General features: G+C 35.7%; 4 non-coding genes across 4 annotated transcripts; 2 read left to right on the top strand and 2 right to left on the bottom strand.

Annotated features, from left to right (window-relative positions):
• The first annotated feature begins 5,239 nt into the window (after positions 1-5,239).
• TRNAY-GUA lies at positions 5,240-5,330 on the top strand. Its single transcript is given in 2 exon segments — positions 5,240-5,276; positions 5,295-5,330. It is a non-coding gene; the product is annotated as a tRNA-Tyr (tRNA).
• Positions 5,331-15,829: 10,499 nt separating this feature from the next.
• On the bottom strand, positions 15,830-15,901 carry TRNAP-UGG. The gene has a single exon. It is a non-coding gene; the product is annotated as a tRNA-Pro (tRNA).
• A 2,953-nt stretch (positions 15,902-18,854) lies between these two features.
• TRNAT-UGU lies at positions 18,855-18,927 on the top strand. Its single transcript has one exon. It is a non-coding gene; the product is annotated as a tRNA-Thr (tRNA).
• A 1,046-nt stretch (positions 18,928-19,973) lies between these two features.
• Positions 19,974-20,045, bottom strand: TRNAD-GUC. The gene has a single exon. It is a non-coding gene; the product is annotated as a tRNA-Asp (tRNA).
• Between the last annotated feature and the right edge of the window lie 2,500 nt (positions 20,046-22,545).

Genomic DNA, 22,545 nt, shown 5'->3' with positions numbered 1-22,545 from the left:
TTTCAATAGTGACTACCTCAGATACTTATTTCTGCTTAGGCTTCTAATATAGTCTAAATATCCTTTTACTATTTACTATGCCATTCAGGAAAGAGAAAAGAACATTTAGAATGTTCAAATCTTGTACAAAGTGCCATGAGCCTCCCAATTGGAGAAGCACAACCCTAGACCAGCAAGTCCAAGACCTTAACATCTTACCTTTTGGAAATTTTCTAAATAGTACTCACTGTATATGCCTTCCTTGATTCAAGTTCTTCCAATAAGAAGATATCTTTCTTCATGGTCTCCAAATGCTTTGCTTTTCTCTTTTCATTTTTTAATTTCACCTTCTACTTTCATCACACTTGCTCACATCCATTTCATTTCTTTCTCTTTCTACACAACATATTTCAACCCATCCACCCTAATTCTGTCATGTTCAGAAAGGTGGAGAGAAGCCATTCTTCTTTGCCTACAATCACTACAATCACTTCTCATTATCTCCCAAGTCATTATTTAGGATGAAGACAAAGAGACCTCAAAGTGCTGAATAGCACTTCTTGATTTTACTCTTTTTTTAAAGATAAATGGATAAATTCTTTTTTTCTTAAAATTTATTTTTATGCTTGTATTTTATTTTTATAAAGCTTTTTATTTTCAAAACATATACATAGGTAGTTTTTAACATTTACCCTTTCAAAACTTTGTGTTGTAAATTTTTTTCTCCCTCCCTTTCTCCCATTCCCTTCCCTAGATAACAAGTAATCCAGTATATAATAAACGTGTGCAATTCTTCTTTAGATATTTCCACAATTATCATGCTGCACATGAAGAATCAGGTCAAAAAAGGAAAAAAAAATTAGAAAGAAAACAAAATGAAAGCACATTTGTGGGAAATCTAGATACAAGCTAAATATAACCCAATTTGGAGATTTTTTTTTTTTTTCTGGAGCCATCTAGGTGCAAGAAATTAATCAAAGAGAAAAAAGAAACTTTCTTTAAGGTAGCCACTAGGATTTGATGTCCCTAGGTTGAGTTCAAGGTCTTGAGAGACATTGTGCCACAAATTCCGGTAATATTGTCCAAGCAGTCAGATGAGTAGTAAAGAAATATTTAAGAATTGTTTTAGTTTTCACTATTTAGAAAGCTGCTTAGAGAAATGTTCCCTAGCTAATATATTTTGGATCTGTCCATTCCAGCTTTGTCTCTCTCTGAGTCTTGAGTAAAGGAGCTAAAAAAGAAACTGCGATTTAAGTTTAATTTAGCAGAGCTGTCTAGATTGCTAATGTGTATCAAGTGGTGTTATAGAGTCTGAGGAAAGCTTCAGACTTTAACGGGATGAGAGTGGGGAAGTGCTAACCTAGAACTACTAGTTATACAACTCATGGTTGTCAAGGCTTTTTAATTGCCTGTTGGAATCTGAATGAGAAAGCAAATCCTTTCCATGTTGGACTAGGAAAGGAAGAATTGGGAATATGTTCCGTTGGGGAGGGGAATCAATCCACATTTATTAAGTGTCTACTATATGCCAAGAATTCTTTTAAGTTCTGGAGATACAAAGGAGGGGGGAGGGCAAAAGAACATCTCTGCTTCAGCTGAGGAAAACACTGAATAAAAAAAATGTGTACATATAAACAAATTCTATACATGATTAATAGGAACTAATTCAGAGAAGACAGGCATTAGAATTAAGAGGGGTTGGAAAAGGCTTCTTGAAGAAGATGGAATTTTAGCTGGGATCTAAAGGAATCCAAGGAAGCCAGGAAGTGAAGATTAGGAGGGAGAACATTCCAAGTATGGGGAATGCCAGAAAAAATGCATGAAAATGGGAGATAAAATGTCTTGTTTGTGGAATGGCAAGGAAGTCAGTGTTACTGGATCAAAGGGTATATGTTGGGGATTAAGGTGTAAGAAAACTGGAAAGGTAAGAAGATAGTAGATTATTTTTTTTCTTTTTACATTTAAAAAATTTCTTTAATAGATTTTTATTTACAAGATATGTGCATGGGTAATTTTACAGCATTGACAATTGCCAAACCTTTTGTTCCAATTTTTCCCCTCCTTCCCCCCATCCCCTCCCCTAGATGGCAGAATGACCAATACATGTTAAATATATTAAAGTATAAATTAAATACAAAATAAGTATACATGTCCAAACTGTTATTTTGCTGTACAAAAAGAATTGGACTCTGAAATATTGTACAATTAGCCTGTGAAAGAAATCAAAAATGCAGGCGGGCAAAAATGTAATTTAATGGTTCTTAGTCATCTCCCAGAGTTCTTTCGCTGAATGTAGCTCATTACTGCTCCATTGGAACTGATTTGGTTCATCTCATTGCTGAAGATGGCCAGGTCCATCAGAATTGATCATCATATAATATTATTGTTGAAGTATATAATGATCTCCTGGTCCTGCTCATTTCACTCAGCATCAGTTCACATAAGTCTCTCCAGGCCTTTCTGAAATCATCCTGTTGGTCATTTCTTGCTGAACAATAATATTCCATAATATTCATATATCACAATTTATTCAGCCATTCTCCAGTTGATGGGCATCTACTCAGTTTCCAGTTTTTGGCCATTACAAAGAGGGCTGCTGCCTCAGCCTGTGAGGCAGAGTGTGTGGACCCTGGAAGAAAAGAGATAAGGGCAAGAGAGAGGGGACCAGCAGAAGAATGGAGGCAAGACAAAACAATCTGATCAAGCCTCGTTTTAATTGGTACAATAGTACAGGTATATATAGCAGTAGGAATGTGTGAACTTAGTACAGGGTGGGGGTCCTAGACAAAGGATTGGTTTCCCTCCCAAGGATGAGCTGATCAGGTGTCTTTGGTCATGTAGGAAACTCCATGATATGATTAGGAGATGCCTAGATACCTGCCTATTCAAGGTTAGGGCAGTCCTTGGTTATGTAGGAAACTCCATAATGTGATTAGGAGATTCCTATTCAAGGTTAGGGCAGTCTTTTGGAATGTGGCCTTATCACTTGTAGATTAGTGCTGGCTCCCCACAGGCTGCCACAAATATTCTTGCACATACAGGTCCCTTTCTCTTTTTTAAGATCTCTTTGGGATATAAGTCCAGTAGGAACACTGCTGGATCAAAGGATATGCACAGTTTGTTAACTTTTTGAGCATAGTTCCAAATTGCTCTCCAGAATGGTTGGATGTATTCACAATTCCACTAACAATGTATTAGTAGAAGATAGTAAATTATGAAAGGCTTTGAACACATTTTAAACTCAACATATCCAAAACTGAACTTACTATCTTCCACCTAACTTTCCTTCCCCCACATTCCCCATTACTGTAAAGGACTACACCACCCTTTCAGTCTCTCAGACTTAAATAGGTGAGGAATCACAGAGGAGTCTTAAGGCAGATTCTCTCAGTTTTTTTATTGTAAAATATAAGGAGAGGTTCTCAGCTGAGGTAGTGTAGAGAGGGGAAACCATGGAAAGTTTAAGGAGGGAATGAAATCTTCGGAAAAACTGTAGAGAATAAGTGGATAAAGCAGGTAGAGAAGAATTGCTCACCAGCAATAAAGACCCAATTGAGATGAACACAGCCAGAAGTGATATGATTTTTCTACTTTCATTTAATAGCATTTGTGTAAGAACAAAGGTGGAAAATAATGGGAGTGATCCAAAGCTGAGATTTTGCTGGGTATAAGTGATCAAATGATAAAGGGGCTAGGGACTCAAGGGAGGAGTACAATATAGAATTGAATTGGTTTACCAAAGGGTCAAGATGGGAAAAAGAAGAGAGTGGTCAGTGAAGGGGAGATAACCTAGGAGAGAATTGACGAGCCAGGAGTTTGGAGGTCATAGTGCAAAAAAGTGCAGAATGTTATAATAAAAGGAAAAGAAAGAGATGAAAAGTCAATAGATAATGATCAGATAAGGTGTAATGCCAGCGAAACTGAGCAAGATCGAGATTAGAGAGTATTTAATAGTTTATTAAATGGAGAGATATTCCTGAACCAAATGGATCCATGGTTTGGTCCCAGGGCTGAAGGAGACTATCATCTCCAAGAATCCAGCAAACAATGAGGGTTCTCAAAAGACATATACTCACGTGGCTCAGACGCAGGGGGTAGACTGAGGTAGGGATGGGATGCTGATAGGGTGGGGTGAAGCTCCAGGAGTTGAGATGATATAATCAGGGAGAGGCACCCCGGACCTGGGGAGAGGCATCTTGATAAGACAGTACGTGATATTCTAATAGCTTGGGATGGGGAGAGGCATTCTGATATTCTATTAAGTATTCCTATAAAGAGGGAGGGGAGGTTTTTCAGAACTGAGAAGCAGGGAAACCGAGAAAGGACTGAGTCGGGATAATTAGGGAAACTGAGTCAGGACAATAAAAGACAACTGTGGCATAACAAAGGGAGTTTTGAAATTCTTGGATATGGAGGTGGTATATTTGTGGGTGATGGCATTGCCATCTTTGTGTGTGACTGATGTGGTGTGCAAGATTAGGTCATGGGAAGTGAATAGGTTGAAGAATTGAGTGGTTAGGGTATTTGAAGAAGAAATCAATGAATCTGTTGAAATCTTCCAGTCTGAGGGCAGGAGGTGGGAAAAACACATGGTTTACATGTACCAAAACACATTGAAAAAGGAAGGGAAGTGACATGGAAGTCTTTGGGCAACAGCTACAGGTTTTTGATTGGGGAATGGAATAGAATGAGCTTCAAAGTAGGAGAGGTTACTTGGTGGTGAAAGTGGAGAGCAAATCTACCTGAAAGCTGCAGTGGGGAACAAAGAAAGCTCCGCCTCCCTCACTTTGACCAATGCGTCAAGGGAAATCTGTAGAAGTACAACCAATACTATGGGCAGGGAGGCCGTTTCATCAGAGATCCCCACGCTCCAGTAAGAACTCAAAAAATGGAAGGAGAAAGAAAGGAAAAGATTGGGGGGAAGAGGGGAGGAGAAATTATAAGCCCAAGTTTTCTACGGGCTCATGCAAAGATTTTCCAGAAAAGGTGAAGGTAGAAGATAATGCGAATCGGAAAGACTGAGGGGTTGGGCTCCGAGACTTACTAATGATCTTGTGTTTGCGAGGAGAAATGAAGCCAGGCACACTCAGAGATATCTGAGCATTCGGCGACGCCCAGAGGAAATAGAAAATATGCATGTTGTATTCTCAGGCCAAATATTCTAAATGACATAATCTTGGTTATAAAAAAAAAGAATTCAGGAAAAGATTTAGCACTACACCTTTGAAATAAGGCTTACACAAAGTTAAGAGAGAAGCACCCTTCGATAGCTCAGTTGGTAGAGCGGAGGACTGTAGGTCTGTATATCTGTAGTGATCCTTAGGTCGCTGGTTCGAATCCGGCTCGAAGGAGGTGTTGTTTTGAGTATGTTACTGCCTTCATAGGTAATATCTTCAATTTGTGGTGTCACTTAAATCCAATTCTCCCTTGAGTCAAGACTTTATCTCATTAATATCATTTGTCCTCTTTGAAAACCCCTGTTTGGCATATATATATAATAATAACCCTAATGTGTATATATATATATATATATATGTGTATATACATTTTCATACACACACACAGGAAGGTGGAAAGAGCAACAACAAAAAAAGGAAGAATTGAAAGAAAGGGGGAGAGAGGAGGAAGAATGAATTAGAGGACACAAGATTTTCAAGTTGTAATCTGCCTTTTGCTTTGAAGAGAAATTGTAGGCTTTGGATTTCCTTGAGTATGTCTGGGACTGTATTCTATACATCCTTTTCATGATAAAGTAAGCTAATGGCCATTGTATCTGAGCTTGAATGAGATTTGAGAAAATAGAGAGGTAAAAATTGTCCTCAGTGAGGAGAGTCTGACTCAGACTGGTCAACTAATACAGGACTTTGGCTCCGCCAAAAGAAATGAAGACACAGGAAACTAAATACATTAGTCCTGGCCTATTGAAAAATTACATAATTACAGCACTAACTTAAAGGGAATCAATGCCTATGAATAATCACAACAAATTCCTTCAAAAGTGGGAATATTCAAAGACTTGTGAGCCATCTTTTGCCCTGGGGGCTAATATGTAGGTAGATAATGTAGCCCACATTCAGAACTTTAAATAAATGAAGAAACATGAGCTATATTTAACTGGCAATATAGAATTATGAAAGCTAAAAACCTATAAGGGAATTTCATGGGAAGAAGTTAGAGGTAAAGAGAGTTGACGTTCCATTTTTGACCTGGGTCCCATTTCTAGTTTTTAAGTTGCATGAGTAAACAAACCAGAAGAACTGTGTGACCCTTTATGAAGCTCCTACCCTGCCAGGCTAGGTTCTAGGTAAAGAGACAAAGGAAAGTATTCCTGTTTTAAAGAAATTTGCCTTTTATATCAATGTTACACTACTTCTGAAGTCAATAGTTCTGATCTTTGGACTGGAAATTTTATGAATTATAGTAAAATTTATCCTGGACCTCAGAGATGTCAAGAACCTTAAAAAAGAGGAAAGATGAATCAGCTCACTCAGTGTCAGAAAAATTTTTTTGTTTATGAGACCAAAAAAGGTCTTCATATAAATGACAATTAGTCTTATTTACAATGTCACAAGTATGATAGTAGTCTAGGGAGATGGGGAGCATATGAGGTGCTAAGAGACATGTAAAGAAAAAGACTTCTTTCTACTTCTTCCACAATCCAGTAATTAAGCTTTGGAGAAATCATAAAGGGTTGAGTTGGAGAAGAGACAGGAATAGATTTCCCACCTTTCTAACTTGTCCATCAACATGTATATTTAATCAAACAGTGGGGAAAGTATCCAATTTTGAGTCACAAAGAAATAGTCTGGAATTGATAAATCACTTAACTATTCTGAGCTTCAGTTGCTTTATAAATAAAATGAGGATAGGTATTTTCCCTGCCTGTTCCTCACGACTAGGATGTTTTCCTTCCTCGCTTCTGCCTCCTGACTTCCCTGATTACTTTCAAGTTCCACCTTCTTGTTTCTCTAATTTTCTTACCTACATGTGCAGTAATTATCAGATTTAGATTTAACATGATAATAGCTCCAAATAACTTAATTAACAAATTAAAAAATTTTTTTTCCTGAGAATAACCAAATAGCTTTTGTTGTAATTTTTCTATTAATTTTTCTACCGGCAGCAAAACATACCTAATTCCTTAATTTACATTTACAAAATAATATAAGATAGGATGGACAAAGCTAAATAGACTTTTCATTTTCTTAATATTTGCCACATCTATTCTGTCTCCAAACTGTTGAGCTGAGAAGTTCTCAGAGATGATTTTCATTGTCTCAAATAATTTTACTTTTTTTCTTTAGACATCAGGCAAGGCAATATATGTATATATATGTAGATACACACCTGTACACACACACACACACACTCATATATATATATATATATATATATATATATATATGCATACATATATTTTTTTCCTTCATTTAAATAATTTTTTAAAAATAATTATAACTTTTTATTGACAGAATCCATACCTGGGTAATTTTTTACAACATTATCCCCTTGCACTCACTTCTCTTCCAACTTTTCCCCTCCCTCTCTCTACCCCCTGCCCCATATGGCAAGCAGTCCTATACAATACATATGTTTTTGTTGAGCTAAAACACATTTTTGAGATTTATATGACTTTAATTCATCAAATTTCCTAAATATATCAATCAAATGTTCTGGACAAACTGAATTTCTGTTTTTAATATTTTCCAATTTTACACAAATCATTTTTCCTTGGTAAGCTAGGAAAGAGTTAAGATGTAATTTTTTTGTGTCTGGACCCTGTAAAGTCTGATTCTAGATAACTCAAAAGCTGGCTGATTTTTTGACAGTTTTTAAGTCTGTGAACTGCTTTTCTAGTGTTTTCCTAAATTTAGTACAAATAGATTACAATTTATATATTCTTATAATGGGCTTTGATTAAAGTTCCTTTAAACCACTTTTATCATATCACAAATAACAAATTATATTGCATTATGCATATTTGCTTTCTCTCCTTTTTATCCCTTCTTCAAGTCAGGGAAGGAAAAAGGAAAGAAAGATTCTATACACTATCTTTCTAGGCCTAATGAGGCCTAGTTAAATTTGCTTAATGTAATTTACACCCAAAAAATTATATCTCTCAACATCACCATTGCATATTGGTCACATCTAAAAACCCATAGAGTTATCAAAATATGAAGCAATTTAACATTCATATATCATTTGTTTTTTTGTTGAACAACAATCATTAATTGTCTTTATAAATCAGAACACTGGGCAGATAGAAATTAACTTTCCATAGATTATATAGCTAGTCCATTTCTGTAATTGAAATAAAGAATGGTGAATTTACCAAAGGAAAAAAAAGTTGAGTGTCTTACACACTCCATGTGCTTCCAAGGGCACCCACATTCTTCTCAAGCAATTGCTGGACAGAAGCTGATGAAACTGGGGTAACTTGAGACAGGATTCTGAGAATGGCCCCCCACCCCCACCCCATCTGCATTCCTTCAACCTTGGTTGGGCAGGAATTTTTTGCAAGATTTTGAGTCTAAAGCTATTAAGGCTTTTTTTATAATTCTTTAACATAGGAGAGAAGTTAGGAAATAATGATAAGGATGACAACAATTCCATCAGCAATCCCTCTAGAATCTCACTCCCACCTAGAGTGGGAGATTACTCCAGACAAGATAAGATTCAAAGAAAAATTAGTAAAAACTGCTGTTTTCCTAATCGTTGTTTGTGACTAATTTCCAAATTCCATAATCAATTTTCTCAAAATTTTGAGACTTTAGTGGGGCGTTTTACTCATAAAACTTTTTAGAAATTGTAAGATATTATTTTAATTTTATTTTTGAATCATTTTTCTGTGCATTTTTTCAACCTTTAGCCAGAGATTTTAAATTCACAGAAAAAAGATTAGACCATTTTTCAGGACATTTTAAAGCAGTGGTTCTCAAAGTATGGTCTAGAGAATCCTGGGGATCTCTGAAACCCTTTTAGAGGGTCTACAAATTCAAAAGTAGTTTTTTATTTCCAATATGGTAAATGTCTATAAATATAATCCAGATAAACAAAAATGCTTTGGAGAGATCCTCAGTAATTTTTAATAGGATAAAGAAACTGAAAACAAAAGTTTGAGAACCACTATTTTAAAGCATACAAACTACAGCACAAAGGTTCTTTTTCTGGCCAGTTGCTCATGACTCTTTCCAAAATCTAGCTTACATATACATATGACATGAACATTCTGAGCAGAAGCAAACATAGACACAAACAAAAATGACATGGAAGAGAATTGTCTCAACTTTGTATAACACCATAAACCTGAAAAATAAAAAACAGGTTATCTAATTATTATCACTTGCGCAAGCATCAACTATTCTTTTACATACTCACACACAAAAAAAGACCGTTAAGAAATCTTCTTTTAACCAGCAGAATATTCAGGACTTGGGCTGTTTCAAAGAACAGAAAATTTGCTATCTTAAAAATATTAAAAAGATCTTGAGTGGTATACAGTGTGGCAATAATTGCATATAACTCCTACTGTGCATTTTCAAGCAAAGTATTAAAAACTATATTTAGTAATAGTGTTCAAAGACAAGGGTAGGGAGACAGACATCTTGAATGGAATTTTCATTGCTATTTTTATGTTAAGGAGGGTTTTTTACAGAAAAAGAGACAAGGGTCTTTTTAGGTAAGCAAAAAAGGTTTGGTATTGCTGGGTCATCTTAACTTTAGGGCTTTTTTCAAGTTTCATCTCTCAAGCCCATTTTTCCAGGGGATTTAAGGCACATTCTACAGTCCAGATAGATGGAATACACATACAGAGACTAACTTTTGTTAGTCAGTTATGGAAATATCTGTTGATGCCTAGTCACAAATTGTAAAATTAGTAGCTAAAAATATTATCATTTGGACCTTAGTACCTATTCAATAGAATTTGCCAATCATTAAAGGTCTTTGAATCAATATCACCACCATTTGAAGGCAAACAGAAAAGCCTTTCTAAGACTGTTTAGCCAAATATACCCATGCTGTCCAAGTAACGAGAATTTATTGCTCCTCTCATTGCAACTGATCCCAGGTTACTTGGTAAGATTTCTTTTAGAATTTGGATATCTTTATAAAGATATCTTTGTAAAATTTGAAATAATTTTGTCAATTCATGTGTTCCTAATTTCAAATACAGTTTTATCCAATTAATATCCTTCACTAATTTCTGATAATCATTTAGAGTAACCAAATTATCTCCTCCAATTTCCATTTTAGACTTGGCCTAAAATCAATGATAGATTGCATGCAGAATGGCTCCTTTCCTGTTCTCCCCAAAACTTTCACCATTCCAAATTTTTTATTTTTATATACATATTTTTAAAATTCTATTTTTGTGCTTTTCCTATTTTTTGTAAGGTATTATTAATACTGTGCCATTTTTCTCCCCCTATGTATTTAAGAAAAATTACCATGGTGAGAAGTGTTATAGCAAAGTCATCTTTTCTTTTTTTTTTTTTTTTATTTTTTTATTTAATAGCCTTTTGTTTACAGGATTTATACATGGGTAACTTTACAGCATTAACAATTGCCAAACCTCTTGTTCCAATTTTTCACCTCTTACCCCCCTCCCACCCCCTCCCCTAGATGGCAGGATGACCAGTAGATGTTAAATATATTAAAATATAACTTAGATACACAATAAGTATACATGACCAAAACATTATTTTGCTGTACAAAAAGAATCAGACTCTGAATTATTGTACAATTAGCTTGTGAAGGAAATCAAAAATGCATGTGTGCATAAATATAGGGATTGGGGATTTAATGTAATGGTTTTTAGTCATCTCCCAGAGTTATTTTTCTGGGCATAGCTAGTTCAGTTCATTACTGCTCCATTAGAAATGATTTGGTTGATCTCGTTGCTGAGGATGGCCTGATCCATCAGAACTGGTCATCATCTAGTATTGTTGTTGAAGTATATAATGATCTCCTGGTCCTGCTCATTTCACTCAGCATCAGTTCGTGTAAGTCTCTCCAGGCCTTTCTGAAATCACTGTTGGTCATTTCTTACAGAACAGTAATATTCCATAATTTTCATATACCACAATTTATTCAGCCATTCTCCAACTGATAGACATCCATTCAGTTTCCAGTTTCTAGCCACTACAAAAAGGGCTGCCGCAAACATTCGTGCACATACAGGTCCCTTTCCCTTCTTTATAATCTCTTTGGGATATAATCCCAGTAGTAACACTGCTGGATCAAAGGGTATGCACAGTTTGATAACTTTTTGAGCATAGTTCCAAACTACTCTCCAAAATGGTTGGACCCGTTCACAACTCCACCAACAATGCATCAATGTCCCAGTTTTCCCGCATCCCCTCCAACAATCATCATTATTTTTTCCTGTCATCTTAGCCAATCTGACAGGTGTGTAGTGGTATCTTAGAGTTGTCTTAATTTGCATTTCTCTGATTAATAATGACTTGGAGCATCTTTTCATAAAAGTCATCTTTTCTTAAAAATTCAAAATAATCTTAAACCTTGGCAAAGCTTGTAAACTAAAATAAGACCTAGCATATCAGAAGGAAGTGGACTTGAGTGGGTCTCTTGTGGGAAGAAAATATATTTCATGTTCATAATTAAAGTATCTATAAGAATTTGAAAAAAAAATTAAATATTAAGTTTTTCTGATTTTAAGCAGTCTCTTGAAAGGTGGAAGTAAGGTATTTTCATTTTCCCACAGCTAATGCTCCCTTAAATTAACATTAGCATTTTTTAAAGGCAGGTTGTTTCAATGGAGTTTTAAATTGCCTCCCTTTATTGATAAAAACTGGCTAGAGTCTTTTAATTTAAAATGGATTATTTAAATCAGGAGCTAGAAAGACTATTTGTATTTCAAAAGGAATAGTCCTTCCTATTTCTTTTAGCTCTTTTAAAGTGTTTCTTGAAGTAGTTCCCCGGGTATAAGAATTTGACTTTTTTTTAGATCTGTGTCTATGAAAGAGATCTGAATAGGAAGCCTAGGGGAGGGGAGAAGGTGGTACTTCTCCTTTTCCAGCATTTAGACTTCACAGTCTCTGCCCTCCTGTCTTCCTCCAAGGTACTGATAAAAAAAAAATTTACTTTAAGGATTTAAGGGAACTATCTCTGAGGGTTGGAGAAATACACTAAAATATAGAAATTGGAAGATCTCCCAGTTCTTTTCCTTTTAATTAATTAATATTTTCAGATACTATTCTCTGTCCCTACTATCTGATTGATTTTGCCTTATTCTGAATTCAATATGTATACTATATTAATATCAGCTGGAAAATAACCAATCTTATAAATTTTATCTTATTATATATATTTCCATATAATATCTGATATCTTATATTCCATATTTATTTGATATTTGATATCTTTCCCCTGTGTCAACCTGGTGATAAACTATTTCTAATGCTAAATTATTTCCAGTGATAAAGTGCCTGTTGGTGATCACTTTTTTTCCCACTTTATCCTCACTTTTTATTATTTAATTCCCCACTTATCTGAATTGCACAGGAGTGTCTAAGTGGGCACCCTTCCATCAAAGCTCTATTCACGTTTTATCCCTAGTTTGGCACCACTGTTGGAGTCCAGCTCCTATAGTAAGATGAAGGATGTGACAACATACCAAGGCCAAGTGGAGAAGTGCTGATTATGTCCTCTTCGAAGTTTATTGATCAGACACACACACACACACACACACACACATATACCGTAAATGCTCATAGGTTTGATACAAAGTATATTCTTTTAAAATTACTATAGCCCAACAAAATCTGCTATGATATAAATGATTAAACCCCTTAAGCCCCGGATCTTGGTTACTTAGACAGAGATGTAAATAGTTGAGATATGCATCAGAGTAAAGTTTATTATGTCATTATATCAGGTATCTTTCTCTCAAATACCTTTAGTCTCCTTATGGACATTCTTTCCTGTCCTAAATTCACAGGTTTAGCTTTAATCTGTTGGGGAGTGTTTGCATTTTGTTTCAGTCACTAGAATTCCAACTTATAGTATTATCATGCATATCTCGGTGCATTAATAAAATAAAAGAGATGTTGGTGAACCAAGTTATGATAAGATTTAAGAGCTGGGATGCATTCTTACCTCCTGGCCCTCTACAATACTGTCTGTTATACTTACCTTATTATAAGTTGTCTATTTGTTTATGTATGTGTATTAAAAGGGAATAGATATGTAAAACCTTTGTAAACTTCCATCACATATAGAGAAAATCACAGATATGTTAAAGGGTTGATTGAAAGAAGGGTTAGAACCAGTATACTGGTTCTGGTATAGTGGCACAACTATATCACATTTATTCATAATATGTGAAAACACATCTTGTCCATTTGATTGTAGCCAGTGGGTTCTAGGACTGACACTGAAGAGATGGAGTGGGTCCAGAGGAGAGTTCCCAAAATGGTAAGGGCAATGAAAGTTGTGTCTCAGCAATATAGGTTGAAGGATGTTGAGCCAGATCAATATATATATATATATATATATATACATGAGGGTATATAACCCTTCCCAGACTTAACAGCAGATGACTTAGATTTCTACTTAATTGAGAATTGCTGGCAATAATTACACTACTCCTTAAAATCATCCAGCCTTATTCTTGTCAGCCAGGTCTGGTGGAATAACACTCTTTTCACTCTTGTCTCTTTTCTCCACTTCAGGCACAAAATATTTGATATCTCTACTAAGATGATTAGTGTTATCAGGCTTCTTTCATAAGTCTTTACAAAAATTGCTATCCTTCCTAAAAGTTAGAATGTAAGTGTTCCCAAAATCTCAAAGTTGACAATGCATTTACCATTGAGTTACTGAAGATCAAGCAGAATGAATCAAGGAAGGAGGGGTTAGCAAATAAACGAATAGAGGCAACAAGTGAACAGGGAGGGAAACTGTTCCTTTTACTGAAATTGTGTTCCCTTTAAGAAACTGTATTTCCTTTTGATCTGTTATCTCTTTTGGAGTCTCAGCCCCTCCTGGGGAAGGCATATTCCCCCCAGATAAGTTATTTTTCTGGGATGCCAGAGCCTTTGATTCAATTAATAATCCTGATCAAAAAGCACCCTTTTGAAGTATTGTTAATTCCAATAGGAGATCTGCAATGAAAATTGATAAGCATCTAAGCCTTTGAACCTTGGCTCCTGAAGCCCCTTAAAAAGGCAGTATCTGGACCTTTCTTTGCAAAAGGCCCAAGCAATTTCCTAGGACCCTTTTTGCCTGCTGAGAAAGCATTCCCTTCTCAGCACCAAATTCCATTTCCCTAATAGGACTCTGCCACTATAGAAGTCAGTCTCTTAGTAATCTGATTTCTATCCAGTAATAAACTTTCATTTTGCAATTAATAATTGGGGAATAAGTGAATTTTTTCACTTTAAACCTGCCACCAACCAAAAGGGGATTTTTAACAACTCTCTTATTGCCACTAACCTCATCACCACCGGGAATTGAGGGGATTCAAACCTTATCAAAATCAAAAAGGGAAAAAAAAAAAAAAAAAACTGAGAAAGAAAACAAAATGCAAGTAGACAATAACAGAAAAAGTGAAAATGCTGTGTTGTGATCCATAATCAGTTCCCACAGTCTTCTCTCTGGGTGTAGATGGCTCTCTTCATCACAAACAAGATCACTGGAACTGGCCTCAATCATCTCATTATTGGAAAGAGTCCATCAGAATTGATCTTCCTATAATCTTATTATTGCAGTGCATAATGATCTCCTGGTTCTGTTCATTTCACTTAGCATCGAATCATGTAAGTCTCTCTAGGTCTCTCCAAAATCATCCTGCTGATCGTTTCTTATAGAACAATAATATTCCATAACATTCATATACCATAACTTATTCAGCCACTCTCCAACTGATTGACATCCACTCAGTTTTCTTTTTTTTTTTTTTTTTTTTTTGGCCACTACAAAGAGGGCTGCTACAAACATTTTTGCACATGTGGGTCCCTTTCCCTCTTTTAAGATTTCTTTGGAATATAAGTCCAGTAGAAACACTGCTGGGTAAAGGGTGTGCACAGTTTGAGAACTGTTTGAGCATAATTAAGGGGAGGGTTTTTTAATAATAGGATTAGGGAAATGCAGGTATGTTTTTTAGACTGCTGGCAAGGACCCAGAAGTGGAAAACGCTTGAAAGACCAACAGACACACAGAGAAAGATACGTGATGGAAGGGAAAGAGAGAGAGGCAGAGAGAAAAGGAGAGGGGAGAGGGAGGAACAGAGATGGAAGAAGAGAGGGTAGGAGAGAGTAAGAGGAAGGGGGAAGGAGAAAGAAATCAAGGCTCGAGAGAAGACTGGAATTAACTGGGTCAGATACATTGATGACTTCGTTGGAGACCCTAAATCTTTTCTGTGACTGGAGGGAAGAAATACAAAGTGCTTGCTTAATTTTGCTAATTCTCCTCTCCCCACTCCACTGAAGAATGATATACTGAGACATTTCCTCGTTTTCCCGGAGGTAGAGAAATAAGCCATGTGCTTTAAGTATGAGATCTCTGTCTACCCATATAGTCTTTCTGCTTGTTTACTCAAAGCAGCACATACATCTTACCTGTAGGGTCCCCTGTAGGGACGCTTTCTCCTCCCCCAGATCTCACTAACCCCAGAATTCAAACCAGCACCTATGAAAAAAATCACCAAGTCACCTTCGTTGATTAGATGTGTTGGTGAGAGTAGACCAGAATCCAAGAAGTACCAACCGTATTTATTTATCTATTTCTATGTATGTGTGGCCACATGTAAATGAAATGGCCGTGACTTCAATGTTAATAGGTTGAAAAACCTATGGAGAGAATAATGTTCATGATCAAAAAATTCACAGGGCTCGTCCGGGATTTGAACCCGGGACCTCTCGCACCCAAAGCGAGAATCATACCCCTAGACCAACGAGCCACGACAGAAAATTTCTTGTTTTCTCCTTAAGTATTTTCTAACAAATAACTTTTTAAATTATTGTTAATTTTAAATAAAATAAATGCACGTTCCAATCTCTTGCACCACAAAGAGATCTTTTTATCCCTATTCACCAATCTTCGCTCACTGAACAATGCTTGTCTCTGGATCACGCGAGATAGCAAATCCGACCTGCACCACTCTAAACTCTGGAATTGTCAAATTTACATACTTTTTTCCAATCATCTCTATTTCAATCCCTGTTTATTACCAATAAAACTAGGTTTATTTTTTTCAAAAGTTATGTAGAAACATATATAATATATAAAAATTACTTAATATATATATATAATATATAGAAATTACTTAAAATTTTTTTTACAGTAAAGTAAATCATATAGTCCCACTTTAGGAAAAATGAAAAGGGAAGAAGGAAAAGGTTAACATTAACAACAACAAAATGCTCATAGCCAGCACATTGTTTCTATGAAAGTACCTCAATAGCTCCTTCCAAAGTACCAACCTGGTTGAGCATGGAGGCACTCAGACCCTGAGCGTAGGTATTGTCAATAGTGAAGAGTCATGCCAGCCAGAAGTATTGATTGGTAGGTTCTACCTATAGTATAGGAGGTTGTAGTAGGAGAACCATCCCTCACGGAAAGCACAGAAAGGCTCTGGTATCTGGCAAACATAGCCAGCCTCTTATTCATTCTCAAATTCATACTTTTTGGGAATCTTTTTTTATGTATCAAATGCGATCCCTCCTGGGTTTGACTCATTATCTTTCTGTAAATTCAATTGCTTCAGTTCTGTTTCATCTACTTTGGAGAAGTTTTCAAAGTCAGAGCTGGAGTTTTCTAAGTAAAGCTTTCAGGGTAAGAAGTACATTATCCACATGGACACTAAATTCCATCCAGAAATGAATTCACAACCAATCATTGGAGAGCCAAATGTCAATGTCTGATCAAGAACCATGGGAGCCAGAATATTAGTTAAGTGATCAGTTCTTCATACTGTAGCATCCATAGCTACTAATTTGCTTCTGTCATTTTTTTGCAACAACAATCCGGTCTTTTTGACCAAATATGCAGTATTTGCAAGGTGATGATCGGTATATAAGAGGAAGTAAAAATTCAGCTCTTGTAAAAGATCAGCTCAGTTTTGTGTAAGAAAACCACCATTTGAAGCTTCACACGAGGACTGAAACATTCTGTACAACTGAAGAACAGCACCACCCAAAAGCAAGAAAACAACAAACAACACACTAGGAAAGCATTGCCTTTTTTTTTTTTTTTTTTTTTTTTTTTAAGCGTAACCTGGGATTTCTTTTTTTCTTTCCAAACTTAGTAACCACTGCAACTGAAGTTGGAAAACTATAGCTTTATGGCAAGGCAATTTCAGAATAGCCGTGGGGGATTTAAGCGAAGTCTCTTAACCGAGTCCCAGCTTGGGCGGTTGTTCTTCATCCCCAAAGTTTAATATATAATTCTCACTACATTTTAATCCAGAGAGTAACAGAAATCAGACAGATCCAAAGTTAAGCGATATCTTCCTTTCAATATTGTTTTTTCAATCGGTGAATCAATCTGTGGCTTCTCGTCCTTCAGTGCCTTCCTTTCGGTCATTTTCTGATACCTAATGTAATCTTAAACCAATGTCCTGTTTTCTAGATCAAGGGTAGGAGGGTGGATCAATTTGGAAGCTTAAGGAGACCCTAACGGTTAGGGGAGCCAGGACTAGAGGGATTCTGAGTCTTTCTGGCTGAGCCACGGGACTCCTGTCTTTTATTTGTCTATATTTGTCCACGCTGGTTTTAGGATCTTTGACCTACATACAGAACTGACAGAGATATCAAACGCCATCTAGTTCAGCCTTTCCTCTCTTTTTACTATGAGAAAACAGAGGTCTAGATTGGTTAAGTGGCCTGCCCAAGATACTTCATCCCTTCACACACCCTGTAACACACTTGAACTGCTTTTCATTTCCCTAAAGCAAGTTCTATATGTTTCTCTAGATCTGTCAGGATCTCCTTGTCCATCAGAGAGACCAAGGTAACCTGGAATTGTCTAAAGTCAACATAATCCACGCTTACTTTTGCAATAAGGAAGTAACAGTTGTCTAGTCAATATATCTAGTACTGCCTTTTCAAAAGTTGTTAGCATTTATATAGCACTTTTAAGGTTTACAAAACATTAAAATATATCATTAAATCTTCACATCCTAGATGTTTTTATTAATCTCTTTTTACAAACGAAGAGATTTAAGGTAAACAGAGGTTAAAGTCACTTGCTCAACTAGTTAATGTTTGAAGCTGAATTGAAACTCAAGTCTTCCCAACTTTCATTAGTACTCCAATGCTCTATTTACTGACACAAGCAAGGATTTTTTTTCCCCTCCTTCAGACGCTGATTTAGGAGCTTGGCTTACAAAACCGTAGCATAGAGACCCCACTTATGATTCAACTGTAATCCTGCGATCCTGTCTTTTCACAATTGCTTTTGGAACAAGAAAATCCCATGACTTGGACACTTCGGCCTGGATGTAGAAAAGTCTATCTAGCTCTGGCCAACTCTTTCCTAGCAAACGTTCTGAGTTAGGGATATAGAAAAGCCACAGTGAAGAGAGGAAAAGATAGCTAGTTAAAATCTTGCAATGGAGATTGTCACGTGAAAAGGTTAGTCAACCTTCCAAGTGAACTTTATGAACGTAATCTATTCCTGTTTGATTTCTAATTCAATTATGAAATGTTACTTTTCATGGCTTTTTGAGCTCCAGCGGGCTGTGGATTCTTTTTGCGGCGTACAAGGAAGCAAGCGAATAGACTTAGCTTTGTATACTTGCACCGCAGAGCCAAGTAAATCGTGAGATAGCAGGTAGATACTTAATAGTAAATAAGAGAACACAGAAAAGTCCGATATTCCTGGAAGACTGTCTCGAAGATCTCAGCAGAGCGGGCTCCATAGCTCAGGGGTTAGAGCACTGGTCTTGTAAACCAGGGGTCGCGAGTTCAAATCTCGCTGGGGCCTTCTACTTCCAGTTTTTACTTTAACTTCCCTTTGAAAGTAGTCACTCCCACTTCCTTTCCAGTCAACCTTGAGTCTCCCCGGGTATAATTATTTCTTATAAGGAAATCAATTCCCGAGACCTGAAATAAAATGGTGACTTAATCGCTTTTTGAAGCGACTTTATAATTTCCCTGTACTTTGCCTTCGACAATCCAGAGTCTTCCTAGTTGGGCATTACCTTATAGAAGTATTTTTTAAAGTTAGACCTGTCCAAAGGAATTTGAACATAGTAGGATATGTTGAAGGAAATGACAAATTTTATCCTTCAGAGGACTAAACTTTGCCAAAAAATGAAAGGCACAGGAAGGTCTATCTCCTGGATCATGGGACCATCAAAGTTACAAGGTAGAATTTATAACTACACAGAGTATCAATGTGAAAAACGGGCACATTACTAGTAGAGAGACTCATACTTAGTGAATAAGTCTAACCACTCGTAGCCTACCTCTGTCACTGCTAGATCCCCACGTCCTTTCTCTTATACTGATGTCCTCATACTTGTCTCCCAAGGTACAGCATTTCTTGTATCATATGTATAGCTCACAATCCTCAGAATGGCTCTCTAGAGAATGTATCGGAGAGTGTTTTAGAAAACAATCTAAGGTAAGTTCTTGGCTCATCACTGGCTAATTGGCTTTAATTTTCATCAGTGTTGACTGGAGCATTTCTTCACACAAAAATAAAAGGGGAACAATTATTCTTCCATGAGACACAATTATCTACTATCTGTTTTACCTGCCTCTTATTTTTTAATGATTCTATTAACTAGGTTGAAGAGAAATTCATTTTTTTGAAATGTCCGAAAAACTTTTCTCATTATATAGATCGCATTTCTTTTGGCAATATACTAGTCAGTGTGTAATTTTATGTTCAGCTTTTTTAATTCACAAAACAGTGAATTATTATAATTATTTTGATATATTTTGGAACTTGTTTTTTGCCTTTGCCTTCCTTTGGGGTCTGTGTGTGCATGATAATGAGATTGCTAGAACAAAATATATTCACATCTCCCCGTCGGGGAATTGAACCCCGGTCTCCCGCGTGACAGGCGGGGATACTAACCACTATACTAACGAGGAACTGCTGTACGGGGTTGAGTTCCGTCATTAAAGAAGATTCTATGTTCTATGAGCAAAGCAGAATCGAATTATTTCAGGAGAAGTGAGAGATTCGCAAAGTTAAAGAATCCATCCCAAATGTTCATTGGGACTATTTGTGTCTGACCTGTGGCAGAGCATTCTGACCTCCTACTGGTCTGATCAGCCAAAATTTCTGTATAAAAGGCCAAATGCCTTTTTAAAAAAATTTACATTTCTATTACTATTGACGCTTTGAAGTATAGTTTCCCATTGACACTTATACTTTAAAATTTGCTCTTGAAAATTGTCCTTTTTTATTGTCCTTATTTTTCGAAAACTTATCTATTAATTGTTGTTTCCCCTGCCCTCTTTCCAATTCTTTGTATATCTTGGTCAACTAACTTTTATTAATGATATTTTATGCAAGGATTTTTCTCTAAAATCACCAGCTTCTTTTATATCCTTTAATCATTTTTTTTGTTTGAACTCCTTTTTAAAAAATTCTTAGTCGTTTTTTATTTTATTCTCAATTACACATAAACAGAAGCTTTTCAACATTTTTAAAAAATTAAGTTCCAAATACTCTTCCTTGTTTCCTCTTTTCCCTCTCCTTGAAAAGACAACTTACTTATACATGTTTAGTTATGCAAAACATTTCCATATTAGCCATATTGCAAAAGAAAATTACTCCATCAGCCATTTTTCTGGAGGTGGATCTCATTTTTCATCATAAGTCCTTCAGAATTGTCTTAGATCATTGTATTGCTGATTATAGGTATGTCATTCACCCATTGATCATCTTATTGCTATTATTATGTACAGTGTTCTCCTGATTCTGCTCACTTCATTTTGTATGGGTTCATGTAACTCTTTCTAGGGTTTCCAGAAAACATTTAGCTCATCATTAGCATAATAATATTTCATCACAATCATATACCACAACTTGTTCAACCATTCTTCAATTGATGGGTATTACCTCAATTTCTAATTCTTTGCTAACACACACACAAAATTGTAAATATTTATGCATATAAGTCCTTTTCCTTTCTCTTTGATCTCTTTGGGGTACAGACTTAGTACTGCTGGGTCAAATGATACACACAGCTTTTTAATCCTTTGGGCATAGCTCCAAATTACTCTCCATAATTGGTTTGATCAATTCACAACTCTGTCAACAATTCCTCAATGTGTCTATTTTCCCACTCCCCTCCAACATTTATCATTTTCCTTTCTGTCATGTAAGCCAATCTAATAGGTATGAGGTAGTATCTAAAACAAACAAACAAAAAATTTGTCTTAATTTACAGTTTTTTTAATCAATAGTGATTTAATGAATTTTATATGGTGTTATGATTTAATAAATTTTATATGATGAAAGAAAGCTATGATTTCTTCTTCTGAAAACTGTCCATTTTCATGTCCATTGACCAATTGTCAATTGATTCATACTCTTAAAAAGTTCTCTATGTATTTGAGAAATAAGACATTTGTCAGAGAAACTTGCTATAAAATCCCCCACCCCCAGTTTCCTGCATTCCTTCTAATTTTGGCTGTATTGGTTTTGTTTGTGCAAAAAATATTTGTTTGATGTAATCAAAATTATTCATTTAGCATCCTGTAATGTTCTCTATCTCTTGTTTGGTCAAAAATTCTTCCCTTATCCATAAATTTGAAAGGTAAAATATTCTTTGCTCCCATAATTTGCCCATTTTATTATCTTTTATGTCTTTATATCTAAATACGTACCCATTTTAATCTTATCTTGGTATACAATGTGAGATCCCAGTCTATGCCTAGTTTCTGCCAAACTTCTCTCCCATTTTCCCAGTAACTTTTGCCAGATCATGACTTCTTGTCTCAAAATCTTAGACCTTTGGGTTTATCAAACACTAGATTGCTATGGTCATCTATTACTATGATTTGTAGTCTAATCTATTCACTGATGAACCACTTTAAATCTTAGACAGTTTCAAATTGTTTTGATGATTACTGTTTTATAAACAGTTGGAGATCTGATATCTCTAGGTTACCTTCCTCCATATTTTTTCCTATTGATTCCCTTGATATTCTTGATCTTTTGTTGTTCCAGATGTATTTTATTATTATTTTTTTCTAGCTCTATAAAATCTTTTTGGTAGTTTCATGTGGCACTGAAGAAGTAAATTAATTTAGGTAGAATAGTAATTTTTATTATATTGACAGTCTATTCATGAGCAATTAACATGTAATCATATTAATATTGATATGTACTAATTAATATTTCTCTAAGTGTTTACAACTATTTATGTGAAAAGTGTTTTGTAATGGTATTCACATAGCTCCTGGTAAATCAGGAGCTATGTGAATACCATTACAATTGTCTTGGCATGTAGACTTTCAAGCATTTATATTATCTGCAGTTATTTTAAATGGTATATATTTTTTAAATCTCTTCCCACTGGGTTTTGTTGGTAGTATATAAAATACTGATGATTTACATGGATTTATTTTATGTCATGCA

Source organism: Sarcophilus harrisii, chromosome 2 (genome assembly GCF_902635505.1).
Source record: "Sarcophilus harrisii chromosome 2, mSarHar1.11, whole genome shotgun sequence".
Taxonomy (NCBI): Eukaryota; Metazoa; Chordata; class Mammalia; order Dasyuromorphia; family Dasyuridae; genus Sarcophilus; species Sarcophilus harrisii.
The sequence above is the reverse complement of the archived record's forward strand: the minus strand, read 5'-3'. Positions and strand labels throughout refer to the sequence as shown.